Source organism: Bos mutus, chromosome 4 (assembly GCF_027580195.1).
Source record: "Bos mutus isolate GX-2022 chromosome 4, NWIPB_WYAK_1.1, whole genome shotgun sequence".
Classification (NCBI taxonomy): Eukaryota; Metazoa; Chordata; class Mammalia; order Artiodactyla; family Bovidae; genus Bos; species Bos mutus.
The window spans coordinates 111,496,148-111,509,304 of record NC_091620.1 but is presented as its reverse complement, the minus strand read 5'-3'; the positions used below and the strand labels follow the sequence as shown (position 1 = coordinate 111,509,304).

The 13,157-nt window shown below is 41.1% G+C and overlaps 1 pseudogene; it reads right to left on the bottom strand.

The window, feature by feature from the left end:
* Window positions 1-717: 717 nt before the first annotated feature.
* Window positions 718-1,461, bottom strand: LOC102267136 (small ribosomal subunit protein eS6 pseudogene; annotated as a pseudogene).
* Between the last annotated feature and the right edge of the window lie 11,696 nt (window positions 1,462-13,157).

Sequence of the window (13,157 nt, the reverse complement as noted above, 5' to 3'; positions counted from 1 at the left end):
AATTGTTTTGGGGAGCCACAGACCACACCCTTATATGACCTTGAATTTAACCTAAAAATGTGTGTGTTCTGACTGCTCTATCTGGCAGATGTCCCCCCCGCGCCCCGATCTTTCTCCCTCTCCTCAAGCATCTTTGTTCCCTGAGACACAACAATATTGAAATTAGGTCAGTCAGTTACCCTAAAATGGCCTTTAAGTGCTAAGTGAGAGGAAGAGTCCCTCACTTTAACTACAAAACTAGCCATCTGTATGTCTTCTTTGGAGAAATGTCTGTTTAGGTCTTCTGCCCGCTTTTTGATTGGGTTGTTTGTTTTTCTGGTATTGAGCTGCATGAGCTGCTTGTATATTTTGGAGATTAATTCTTTGTCAGTTGTTTTGTTTGCTATTGTTTTTTCCCATTCTGAGTTCTGTCTTTTCACCTTGCTTATAGTTTTCTTCATTGTGTAAAAGCTTTTAAGTTTAATTAGGTCCCATTGTTTGTTTTTGTTTTTATTTCAGATGCTCTGGGAGGTGTGTCGTAAGGGATCTTGCTGTGACTTATGTCGGCGAGTATTCTAAGTTTTCCTCCAAGAGTTTTATAGTTTCTGGTCTGACATTTAGATTTTTAATCCATTTTGAGTTTATTTTTGTGTGTGATGTTAGAAAGTGTTCTAGTTTCATTCTTTTTTTTTTTTTTTTTTGATGTCTGATCGTATTTATTTGTTACTCTTAGAACATCTCATTTTTGGCTGGACTCAGATTTAGAAGTAGAAGCTCTCAGAGAGGACAGCGTCCGTCTCTTGGCAATCTGTTCCTGCCATTTTTCTTTGGCGTCCTTCATTCTCTTGGCCAAAAGTTTAGCATATTCTGCAGCCTCTTTATTTTTCTTAGTACGCTGTTTCTTCAGAGCAATATGCTGGCATTTGTGTTGCAGAACTCGTGGAGTCACGAGATGCTGAATCTTGGGTGCTTTAGTCCTAGGTTTCTTACCGTCTTTGTTTAGGGCTTTCACACAACATACTGGCAGACACCATCTTTAGAGAGACTGAGAAGTTTGCGGATGCTGCTAGCTCTTTTGGGACCCAGACGATGAGGCACTGTAGTATCAGTGAGTCCAGGAATATCCTTCTCCCCTTTTTTCACAATGACCAAATTGAGAACACTCAGATTGGCATCCACAATGCAACCCCATACGGATTTGTGCTTTCTCTCTCCAGTCCTCCTTGGTCTGTAACAGGCATGCCCCTTACTCAGTAGCAGGAGAACTCGGCCATGGATCAAGACACCCTGCTTCATGGGGAAACCCTGCTTATCGTTCCTGCCACTGATTTGGACCACATAACCCTTCCATTCTTCATGCAGAGCGTCACCAGCAACTTCTGTGGCCATATGCTTCTCATAGAAGGTACTAAGTTTTCACTCATCGTCCACTTCAATGAGTTTCTGGCAGCCAGTGGCCGGAAAAGAGATGCTTAGCTTCATTCTGAAGTAGCTGACAGCCTCCAAGGCACCACGAAAAAGAGCTAGTTTCATTCTTTTATATGTAGTTGACCAGTTTTCCCAGCACAGCTTGTTGAAGAGACTGTCTTTATAAATCTGGAGCCTGTCATACAGAGAGAAGCCAATCATAGAGAGAAAAACAAATACTGTATATTAATGCATATATATGGAATTTAAAAAGACAGTAACAATGATCCTACATAAAGGGAAGCAAAGGAGACACAGATGTAAGGAACAGACTTTTGATCTCAGTGGGAGAAGGCAAGGGTGGGATGATTTGAGAGAACAGTATTGAAACATGTACATTACCATATGTAAAATAGATGGGGAACCCAAAGCCAGAGGGACAACCCAGAAGGATAGGGTGGGGAGGGAGGTGGGATGTCAGTTCAGGATGGGGGGACAACTGTATACCTGTGGATGGTTAATGTTGATGTATGGCAAAAACCATTACAATATTGTAAAGTAATTATCCTCCAACTTAAATAAAATTTTAAAAAGAAATTCAAATAAATAACTAGAACTCATTAAGCTTAGTGAGGAAGCATGGAGAAAGTTGAGTTAGGTTGAAAACTAGGCCTCTTGCATCAGTTGACTAAGCTGTGAATGCAAAGGAGAAGTTCTTACAGTAAATTAAAGAAGTCACCTCAATGAATACAAGAATGACAAGAAAGTGAAACAGCCTTATTGCTGATATGGAGAAAGTTTTAGCAATCTGGGTGTTGTTAGTCACTAAGTCCTGTCCAACTCTTGCGACCCCATGGACTGCAGCATGCCAGACTTCCCTCTCCTCTACTATCTCCCAAAGTTTGCTCAAACTCATGTCCAGTGAGTATAGTGGTCTGGATAGAAGATCGAATCAACCACAACATTCCCCTAAGCCTAAGCCTAGTCTAGAGCAAGGCCTCAACTCTCTTCCTCAAGTCTATGAAGGCTGAGAGAGGTGAGGAAGCTGCAGAAGAAAAGTTGGGAGATATCAGCGCTTTTTTCACAATATTTAAGGGAAGAATCCATCTCCATAGCATGAAAGTGCAAGGAGGAGCAGTAAGTGCTGCTGTGGAGCCTGTAGCAAGTTACCCAGAAGATGTAGCTCAGATTACTCATGAATGTGTCTATACTGCACAACAGATTTTCCGTGGAGATGAAACAGCCTTAAATTGAAAGAAGATGTCGTGTGGCACTTTCATAGGTAGAGATGAGAAGTCAGTTCTTGGCTTCGAAACTTCAAAGGACAGGTTAACTCTTGTTAGGGGCTAATGCAGTTGGTGACATTAAATTGAAGCCAAAGCTCATTCACCATTCCAAGAATTCTAGAGTCCTTAAAAATTAAGTCGAATCTACTCTGCATGTGCTCCATACATGGAACAAAGCCTAGATGATAGCATATATGTTTATAACATGTTGTCCTGTATATTTTAAGCCTGCTGTTGCGACCTCCCTCTCAAAAAACATATTTCGTTCAAAACAATACTGCTATTGACATTGAACCTGACCTCTCAAGAGCTCTGATGTAGATGAACAGTAAGATTAATGTTTGTATACATGCCAGCTAGCACATCTATTCAGCAGTCCATAGATCAAACAGTAATTTTGACCATCAACTCTTGTTATTTAAGAAATTCATTCATGAAACCATAGCTGCCATAGCTACTGATCCCTCTGGTGGATCTGGGAAAAGTCAACTGAAAACCTTCTGGAAAGGATTCATCATTTTATATGCCATAAAGAACATTTGTGATTCATGGAAAGAGGTCAAAAGAGCAACAGTAATAGGAGTTTGGAAGAGGAGTTTATTCTAACTGTCCTGGATGACACTGAGGGGTTTAAGGCTTCAGTGAAGGAAGGAACTGCAGATGTGCTGGAATGAACAAGAGAACTAGAATTAGGCGTGAAACCTGAAAATGTGAGTGAATTGCTGCCATCTCAGGATAAAAGTTGAAGGATGAAGAGTTGCCTCTTATGGATGAGCAAAGAAAGTGGTTCCTCGAAATGAATTCTACCCCTAGAAAAGAAGTTGTGAAGATTGGTGAAATAAAAAAACATTTAGGATATTGCATAAACTTGTTAGTAAAGCAGTGGCAGGATCTGCGAGGATTGGCTCCAATATTGAAAGAAGTTCTGCTGTGAGTAAAACAGTAACTAACAGCATTGCATGCTCCAGAGAAATCATCCATGAAAGAAAGAATAACCGATGCACCCAACTTCACTGTTGCCTTTAGGAATTTCCACAGCCACCCCAACCTTCAGCACCCACCACCCTGATCAGTCAGTAGCCACATACATCAAGGCAAAAAGACTACCCACTGGCTGAAGGCTCAGATGATGGTTCGCATTTTTTTTTAGCAATAAATGGTATTCGAATCAAAGTATGTACACTTATTTTTAAGACAATGCTATTGCACACAATAAACTATAGTATAGTATAAACATAATTTTTATGTGAGCTATGAAACCTAAAATTCCTCTGATTTGCTTTATTGTAACGTATCCTTTATTGCAGGTTCTGGAACCAAATCTGAAATACTACTGAGGTATACCTGTCTCACTTCTTTAGTCTGGTTTCTCCCTACCGGAAAAAAGAATATATATATATATATATATATATATATATATAAACCCACAGGTTCCATGAGATGGAAATAAGCTGGATTTCTGAGCTGGCCCCAGTGTATAGCTACCCGGTACATTTGCCCATATCCACTGGGTTTTGACATAGAGATAAATCAATGTTTGTGTCCAGCACTGGCCCTGGGGTTATTTGTTATTGTGATATCATACATTTGACTGGTTACCAATTTAACTCACTGTTATATTTAAAATCAGTGAAGAAGGGAAAGACAACCCACTGCAGTATTCTTGCCTGGAGAATCTCATCGACAGAGAAGCCTGGTAGGTTACAGTCTATGGATTTCAGGGAGCTGGACACGACTGAGAGATTAACAGACACACACATATTTAAAATGGATAATGATCAAAGACCTACTGTATAGCACAGGGAACTCTGCTCACTGTTTTGTGGCAGCCTGGATGAGAAGGGAGTACGAGGGAGAATGGATCCGTGTAATGCATGGCTGAGTCCCTTTGCTGCCCTCTGAACCTATCACAACAATGTCAGTTTGCCACGTGCTGTACTGTGCTTAGTCACTTAGTTTTTTCTGACCCTTTGTGACTCCATGGACTGTAGCTTACCTGTCTCTTCTGACCATAGGAATTCTCCAGGCAAGAATATTGAAGTGGGCTGCTGTGCCATCCTTCAGGGGTTAATCAGCTGTATTCCAATATAAAATTTTAAAAAGTTTAAAAAATCAAAGATATGGAAATATGAACATCAATTTTATATTTTGTGTGAACAGAAAGTAAATTACACACTAAAGTGAAACCAATAGACTCCAAATGGGCTTCAAAGTGGTTTCCTCAAGGTTCATGTGACATCTTTCATCTGCTTGTGAAGAAGACGCTCCAGTGAAAGATGCTGGAAAGCACTGATGTACAAGCCCTGGCATGGTTACAGGGTCAGAATTGCTGCCTCTAATTCATTTGTGAGAAGCTAACGGCTCAAATCTGTGAGGACCTGACCCCAAACCATCAAGTCAATGCACAGTGGAGATGAGATTTCAATTAGGCTTGAGACTATAGTACATCATGATGAAAACCTTCGAGAGTCTGAAATTTTGTTAGCTGGACACTGGTCTCAGTATAATTTTAAAAAATAGGTCAAAAATATAATTTCTTCAAGGTTCTTTATGTCCCTTTGTTAAACTAAAAAATATTTTAAGAAAAATTTGGTTCCCTTTGAACATAAGAAACCTGTCATGCTGCACTTTTCTTCTGAATTCTTAGCATTATCCTCACTAATCCTTTCAAAGTCCTCACTGGATTCCAAAGAAAGCAAATACTTTGTAGCTGAAAACCCTGCTTGACCACACAACTTCCCAGCCTCTGAGTACCAGGACTAGATTGTTTGTTTCCAAACCTTGATCTTAAGTTTCAAAACCTAAAACCCAATCAATTTATGAAGCTCTGTGCATCATGCAGAGAGCATCCTTGCTCAAAAGACTGAAATGTAAAAATAGATCCAGTTGGCTCCTTGAGAAGTAAAGTCAAGCCAGGAGGAAGGATACCAAGCCAGGATGGATTTTCCCAGGAAATCGTTGCAGGCAACCCTTCTTACAAGGCTCTTTTCACCATCTGTTATGACTTGAGCTAACCTGTGCTGCCCACTTCCTCAAGGAGTGCAAACGTCCATCTGGCTTCAGATGCTTTCACCTTATATTATAAAGAATAATTTTTCTTTGAATTTCAGATTAGCATGTCCTCACCTACACTGGCAATTAGAAATTTTTTTAAGCCTACATATAGAGAAAATAATATCATAGAATGACCTAACACTCTTTTAGAAAACAGGTTATATGGCTAGGAGCTGTTAAAATATTTTTCTCTTACACTTGCATTTAAATAATTTTATTAGTAATAATAGCAATAATAATAATATAACTGATAGTTAATTGTTCATCAATTTAATCCAATGCCAAGTTCTTATTACTTATTGTATTATTTTTATTCATTCATAGACACAATAGTTATGAAATTAATCAGTTCAGTTCAGTTCAGTCGTGCAGTCATGTCTGACTCTTTGCAACCCTATGAATCGCAGCATGTCAGGCCTCCCTGTCCATCACCAACTCCCGGAGTTCACTCAGACTCATGTCCATCGAGTCAGTGATGCCATCCAGCCATCTCATCCTCTGTCATCCCCTTCTCCTCCTGCCCCCAATCCCTCCCAGCATCAGCCTTTTCCAATGTGTCAACTCTTCGCATGAGGTGGCCAAAGTACTGGAGTTTCAGCTTTAGCATCATTCCTTCCAAAGAAATCCCAGGGCTCATCTCCTTCAGAATGGACTGGTTGCATCTCCTTGCAGTCCTAGGGACTCTCAAGAGTCTTCTTCAACACCACAATTCAAAAGCATCAATTCTTCGGCGCTCAGCCTTCTTCACAGGCCAACTCTCACATCCATACATGACTACTGGAAAAACCACAGCCTTGACTAGATGAACCTTTTTTGGCAAAGTAATGTCTCTGCTTTTCAATATGCTATCTAGGTTGGTCATAACTTTTCTTCCAAGGAGTAAGTGTCTTTTAATTTCATGGCTGCAGTCACCATCTGCAGTGATTTTGGAGTCCCCAAAAATAAAGTCTGACACTGTTTCCACTGTTTCTCCATCTATTTCCCATGAAGTGATGGGACCGGATGCCATGATCTTTGTTTTCTGAATGGTGAGCTTTAAGCCAACTTTTTCACTCTCCAGTTTCACTTTCATCAAGAAGTTTTTTAGTTCCTCTTCACTTTCTGCCATAAGGGTGGTGTCATCTGTATGTCTGAGGTGATTGATATTTCTCCCAGCAATCTTGATTCCAGCTTGTGCTTCTTCCAGTCCAGCATTTTGCATGATGTACTCTGCATAGAAGTTAAATAAGCAGGGTGACAATATACAGCCTTGACGTACTCCTTTTCCTATTTGGAACCAGTCTGTTGTTCCATGTCCAGTTCTAACTGTTGCTTCCTAACCTACATACAGATTTCTCAAGAGGCAGGTCAGGTGGTCTGGTATTCCCATCTCTTTCAGAATTTTCCACAGTTTGTTGTGATCCACACAGTCAAAGCCTTTGGCATATAGTCAATAAAGCAGAAATAGATGTTTTTCTGGAACTCTCTTGCTTTTTTGATGATCCAGCAGATGTTGGCAATTTGATATCTGGTTCCTCTGCCTTTTCTAAAACCAGCTTGAACATCAGGAAGTTCACGGTTCACGTATTGCTGAAGCCTTGCTTGGAGAATTTTGAGCATTACTTTACTAGCGTGTGAGATGAGTGCAATTGTGCGGTAGTTTGAGCATTCTTTGGCATTGCCTTTCTTTGGGATTGGAATGAACACTGACCTTTTCCAGTCCTGTGGCCACTGCTGAGTTTTCCAAATTTGCTGGCATATTGAGTGCAGCACTGTCACAGCATCATCTTTCAGGATTTGAAATAGCTCCACTGGAATTCCACCACCTCCACTAGCTTTGTTCCTAGTGATGCTTTCTAAGGCCCACTTGACTTCACATTCCAGGATGTCTGGCTCTAGGTGAGTGATCACACCATCGTGAATATCTGGGTCGTGAAGATCTTTTTTGTACAGTTCTTCTGTGTATTCTTGCCACCTCTTCTTAATATCTTCTGCTTCTATTAGGTCCATACCATTTCTGTCCTTTATTGAGCCCATCTTTGCATGAAATGTTCCCTTGGTATCTCTAATTTTCTTGAAGAGATCTCTAGTCTTTCGCATTCTGTTGTTTTCCTCTATTTCTTTGCATTGATCGCTGAGGAAGGCTTTCTTATCTCTTCTTGCTATTCTTTGGAACTCAGCATTCAGATGCTTATATCTTTCCATTTCTCCTTTGCTTTTTGCTTCTGTTCTTTTCACAGCTATTTGTAAGGCCTCCCCAGACAGCCAATTTGCTTTTTTGCATTTATTTTCCATAGACTTTGAAAATCCCATCTTGGTCACAGTTTTTACAAAATTATTCTTAAAATTCTAGTTTTTCCCTTGAGCTTCAAGAAAAAATATACTTCTAGTTTGTCTTATAAATTTTGACTATTATTTCCCAAGACTCTTTGTGGATTTCTTATTCTTATTCTAATACATAAATACCACTGTCCTCAGAACTACATTTCTTTTTACTATATGCACTATTCTTTGTTACTTGCATTTACTTTCTTGCAATCCACTCCAGTATTCTTGCCTGGAAAATTTCTTGGACAGAGGAGCCTGGCAAGCTACAGTCCATGGGTCACAAAGAGTTGAGCACAACTGAGCACACACACACATTGAAATGCTATGTTTATAATAATAATTTTAAATATTTAGCTCAACTTTCTTCTGAGAAGCTCCAACTGGATGCTTTACAGGCATCTCAAACCCCTATATCTAAATTTAAAATAGAAAATGTCTATTTTCTTCCACTAAGCTTACCAACCAGCATTGCATGATAATAGAAAACACCGATTGGACTCTGCCCACTGTTCCTGGCGCAGAGCTCCTGAAACACCTGTGAATTCCTGAGTCACAAGAGCAGCAGGAACATCTCTTATTCTAATGAGGTGACTCAGAGTGGCTCCTGCATGGCTCCTGGACGTGACTGGCCACCAGGAAGACTAAGCCAGGCTTAGAAGCTTGGAATTGTTAACCCAGCCCCGCCCCACCTCTCCAGAGAGGGCAGTAAAGGCTGGAGATGAAGTTGATAGTTGACCATGCTGCATCAGGAAGCCTCCATAATAATTCAGTAGTGCAGTTGCGGGACCCTCCAGGTTGGTGACACACCCCAGTTCAATGGGGACAGAGTTTCCATGCTCAGGACCCTCAGACCTCACCCTACATGTCTCTTTATCTGATTCTTCTGATTCCTTTAATAAACTGATAAATGTGTTTCCCTGAGTTTCCTCAAGCATGTTAATCAAACCCGAGGAAAGGATGGTGGGAATCTGCTGTTTGTAGCAAAACTGGACAGAAGTTGTCAGTGACACAGAGACCCACTAGTTGCATTTGGCATCTGAAGTGGGGGTGGTAGTATCTCACAAGACTGAACCTGTATGGCATCCAGGAAGATTGTGTTAGAACCGAGTTAAGTTGTAAGACACCCAGCTGGTATTGTAGAGAATTGCTTGGTCTGGGGAAAAAAAGAAAAAAAAAAAAAACCCACACATTTCATGACCAGAAGTGTCAGAAATGAAGTTCCCTGAGTGAGAAGTGGAAGAGACACATGGAAGAGAGATGCAGGAGGCAGATGGAACTGAGCGTTCCCAGGACAACCAGCCACCCCAGACTCATCAGACAGAAGCTGGGAACTCACCCCCGTCTCTGCTTCTCCTGCCACCACCTCCAAACCAGCCACCAATTTCTATTTTTTCCCTCCTGAATTTCTCTTAATCCTCTTCTCATTACAAATGTCCACAGTAGAGAATGTTGTCCTAGCTACTGTGTCATCAAGCTATTAACGTGTCTCCACAATTATCCTGTTTCCAGAAACTCTATACAGTAAATCCAAGAACTTTATAAAACCAGCTCGAAACATGCCACCATCCAATTTTACATCCCTCATTAAATTCCTATCTGTTGGAAGACAGCTTCCACCCTTTTTAATGTGCCTTGCAAGAATCTCCACGATCTGACCCCAAGTCAGCTTTCCAGCCTCATCTCTCATCAGCTTCTTCACATCCTCCAGGGGTATATCACCATCTTCAGATACACCATCATTTCTCTTCTCTGGTCATTGACATAAAATACTCAATGCCACTGCCTGATAATGACAACTCAATCTTTAGATGTCAGCTTACATATCTCCTTTTCAAGAAAGTCTTCTTTGACTGATAAACAGGATTAGTCCCTGACATTTACTTTTATTTATCAAATAAAACACCCGTCATCTGTTATTGTAATGACGAGTTTAATTGTTGTCTTTCTTGTTTCAGTGTAAAGTCTCTGAGGGCGGGGACCACTTCTCTCACTTCACAGGGCATGTGTATATACACACACATTTTTTCTTGGCTAAATAAATGGAAGAATTTCCTAAACCCTTAAATTTTATGAGATAAGTTTAGTTGTCATGGTGAGTGAAGATTAACTTACTGGGGTAATTATGTATTGCTGCATAACAAATGACACCAAAATGTTTTCCCTTAAAACAATTAACACATTATCTCCCAAATTTCTGTGAGCCAGGAGTACAGTCAAGTCTGTGGGCAAGTCAAGCCCACCGTGGGCAAGCCATGTCACAGTCAAGGCTGTGGGCAAGGCTGTAGGCAAGGTGTTGGCAGGGGCTGCGATCTCAGCTGAAGGCTCTCCTGGGGAATACCTGCTGTAAGTTCAGACAGTGACCTCGATGGTTCCAGGGCAACCCACATCATGGCTGCTGGCCTATTGAGCATATAGGAGAGAGCCATCCCAAGACAGAGCCACAGTCTTCTTACAACCCAATCATGAAAGTAAACTCATACCGCTTCTACTGTATTCTGTCCATTTGAAGTGAATCACTAAATTCAGCCCCTGCTCCAGGAGCAGGCCTTTCCCAGAGTGTCAACACTAGTGGGCAAGGATGCCTACAGGCCTCCTGCCAGGCTCCTTACTGATCTTTGCCATTTTATTATATAGAACCTTTGAAAGTAAATTCATGAAGGTGTGAATAGTCTATCCTTTATTTTTGTACTATATTTTCCAGCTTTACTATTGAAATTTTTCTTTGTAATTACAAAGTTATTAATGTTTATTTCTCTCTCTCTTTTAATGCCATTTTATTTTTCAACTTCTCCATTATTATAGGGAATATTTCATAATTTAAATTTTTTAATGTATTTTTCTTATTCATATAGTCTTTTGGGGCTTTATTATACGTCAGTTTCTTTAAACTTCTGAAAGTCTTAGATGTAGTAGATGAGCATTTCCTGTGCAACACAGTCCAAAGTTTATTTAATGCTATTAGGTGGCTCAGCTGATCCATCAGAAATGCGGGAGACCTGGGTTCGATCCCTGGGTTGGGAAGATCCCTTGGAGAAGGGAAAGGCTGCCCACTTCAGTATTCTGGCCTGGAGAATTCCATGGACCACAGTCCATGGGATCACAAAGAGTCAGACACAACTGAGTGACTTTCACTATTACCCTAATATGTCTGGCAGAGTCATTTTGATCCAAAGGCATCCCCAGATTTTTCAAACATTAAGAAACAGGAGGATATTGCCCTTGTTCACAGGAGCCAGACAGTGAGATGTCTGGGTCAGCTCAGTCCTCGGGCTGCCTGAACCAGGGAGGTGCTCTGTGGTGGGCTTACACACAGCAGATATCTTGGCGTTCAGGCAGGCGAGGCCTTTTACTCTGGTCACATTCCTGTCACAAAGAAACCATGTCCCATCAGAACCCAGACACAGAGAGATGCCCATAAAACCTGAGTTTGGGATTCTCCGAAAACAAATCTGCAAGTAAACATAGAGTTAGGACAAAGAGCAAGCACTTTGCAGGGGCTAGCTGATGTAAAGAGACATCTCCAGATACACACAGATAAAGGCGATAACTAAAATGAGCACTGGACAAGCCTCCCTTGTAGTGAGGAAATATGGGTGACATGATTTATACTATGTATAAAGTAGATACGAGATGAAAACCTACAGCGCAGAACAGGGAGCTGTCCTCAGTGCTCTGTAATGACTGAAGTGGGAAGGAAATCCAAAGAGGATACATGCATGCATATAACTGATACACTTTGCTGTACAGTAGAAACACAACATTGTAAAGCAACTGTGATCCAACAGAAATGTTTAAAGGTAATAAACACACACACAGAAGAGCTTGAACGTCTTCAAGCAATGACCCCACCAGGATGGATCTCTTCTCACAGCCATCCCTGGAGAGAGCTTCTCACCAGCTTCTAAATGAGGAAAAGCTGTATCTGAGAAATGAAGTGACTCCTTGTTCTCTGTAGTTTGATGTAAATATTCTGCTCCAGGTGGTAGTTTCATAAAATGAGCATCATTAACATCCCTGGGTGAGGTTATTCCCTCCTGAGAACCCCAGCTGTTAGTTTCCTCCCCGTTAAAGGGAAGCTCAGGTTCTGTTTCAGATCACTGAGCAATTTTACCCCCTCCAGCCCCTGTGGTACAGTTTTATGTCTCAAGTGGGTGAAATGAACCGGGCACCCTTTTTGAGAACACTTTCTCTCCCAGCTGCGACCACGTCCACATGTGCCACTCATCACACGCACATTAACTGACTAAACTTTCGGCACATCTTAGAATTTAATTTAACGCATCTCACTTTGTTAAAATTACTATTCTTCGGTCTTTGAATTAGTAAAGCTCCAGAAAAGAGCACTTGCATTTTAAATAAATACTAGGAAGCTGACGTGGTCACAGATAATTTCATTTTCAATTGCATCCCGGATATGTGACGTGGCACAGCAAGAGGTTGAAATGAAGCAAGATGCTTAGAAACCAGTCCCCTGGTTAGACAAATAGACTGACTACAGTCTGTCGGTTTCATTTCAGCTTCCTAGTGTCATTCTGATTAAAACACCATGCAATAGAAAAATCTCATTTTAATGGAGAAAACAGTTCTATGAAAGCATGTTCTGTGGCATTCTCACTTCTTATTTGGTTAAAGGTTTTCATGTCTATTTGTTCCTATGCTTTCATTTCTGGCTGTATCATCCTTCTAGAAACTCTCAGCATAGTTTTCAAACAGGGGATATCACTTTTCTCTCACTTGTCTTCACACACCTTTAGGGATTCAAGAAATGTTAGAGTCCAGGATGTGTCATCCTCATTTTTGAAACAGCGGGTGAGCCCTGGAAGGCAGAATGTGAGGGTCTTGCCAGCACCCACAGGGGGCCTTGTACAGGGCCCTCCAGTTTCTTATTCATCCTGGGATGGTAGTTCAGGATGCCACCACCCCATTTATTCCTTTTGTGCCTGTCTTTCTGATAAATTCTCATGGTGAAATGCAGTCCTTTCACTGTAAGCAGAGCAATACAGACTCACTGGAAATATTGTGCCGTGGCTACAGCTACTTGGAGGCTCAGATGGGGCACATTGTGGAAAGAGCTGGGGGCAATCCTGATGTGGGGTGCTGTGCACTGGCACGCTGAGAGAACTG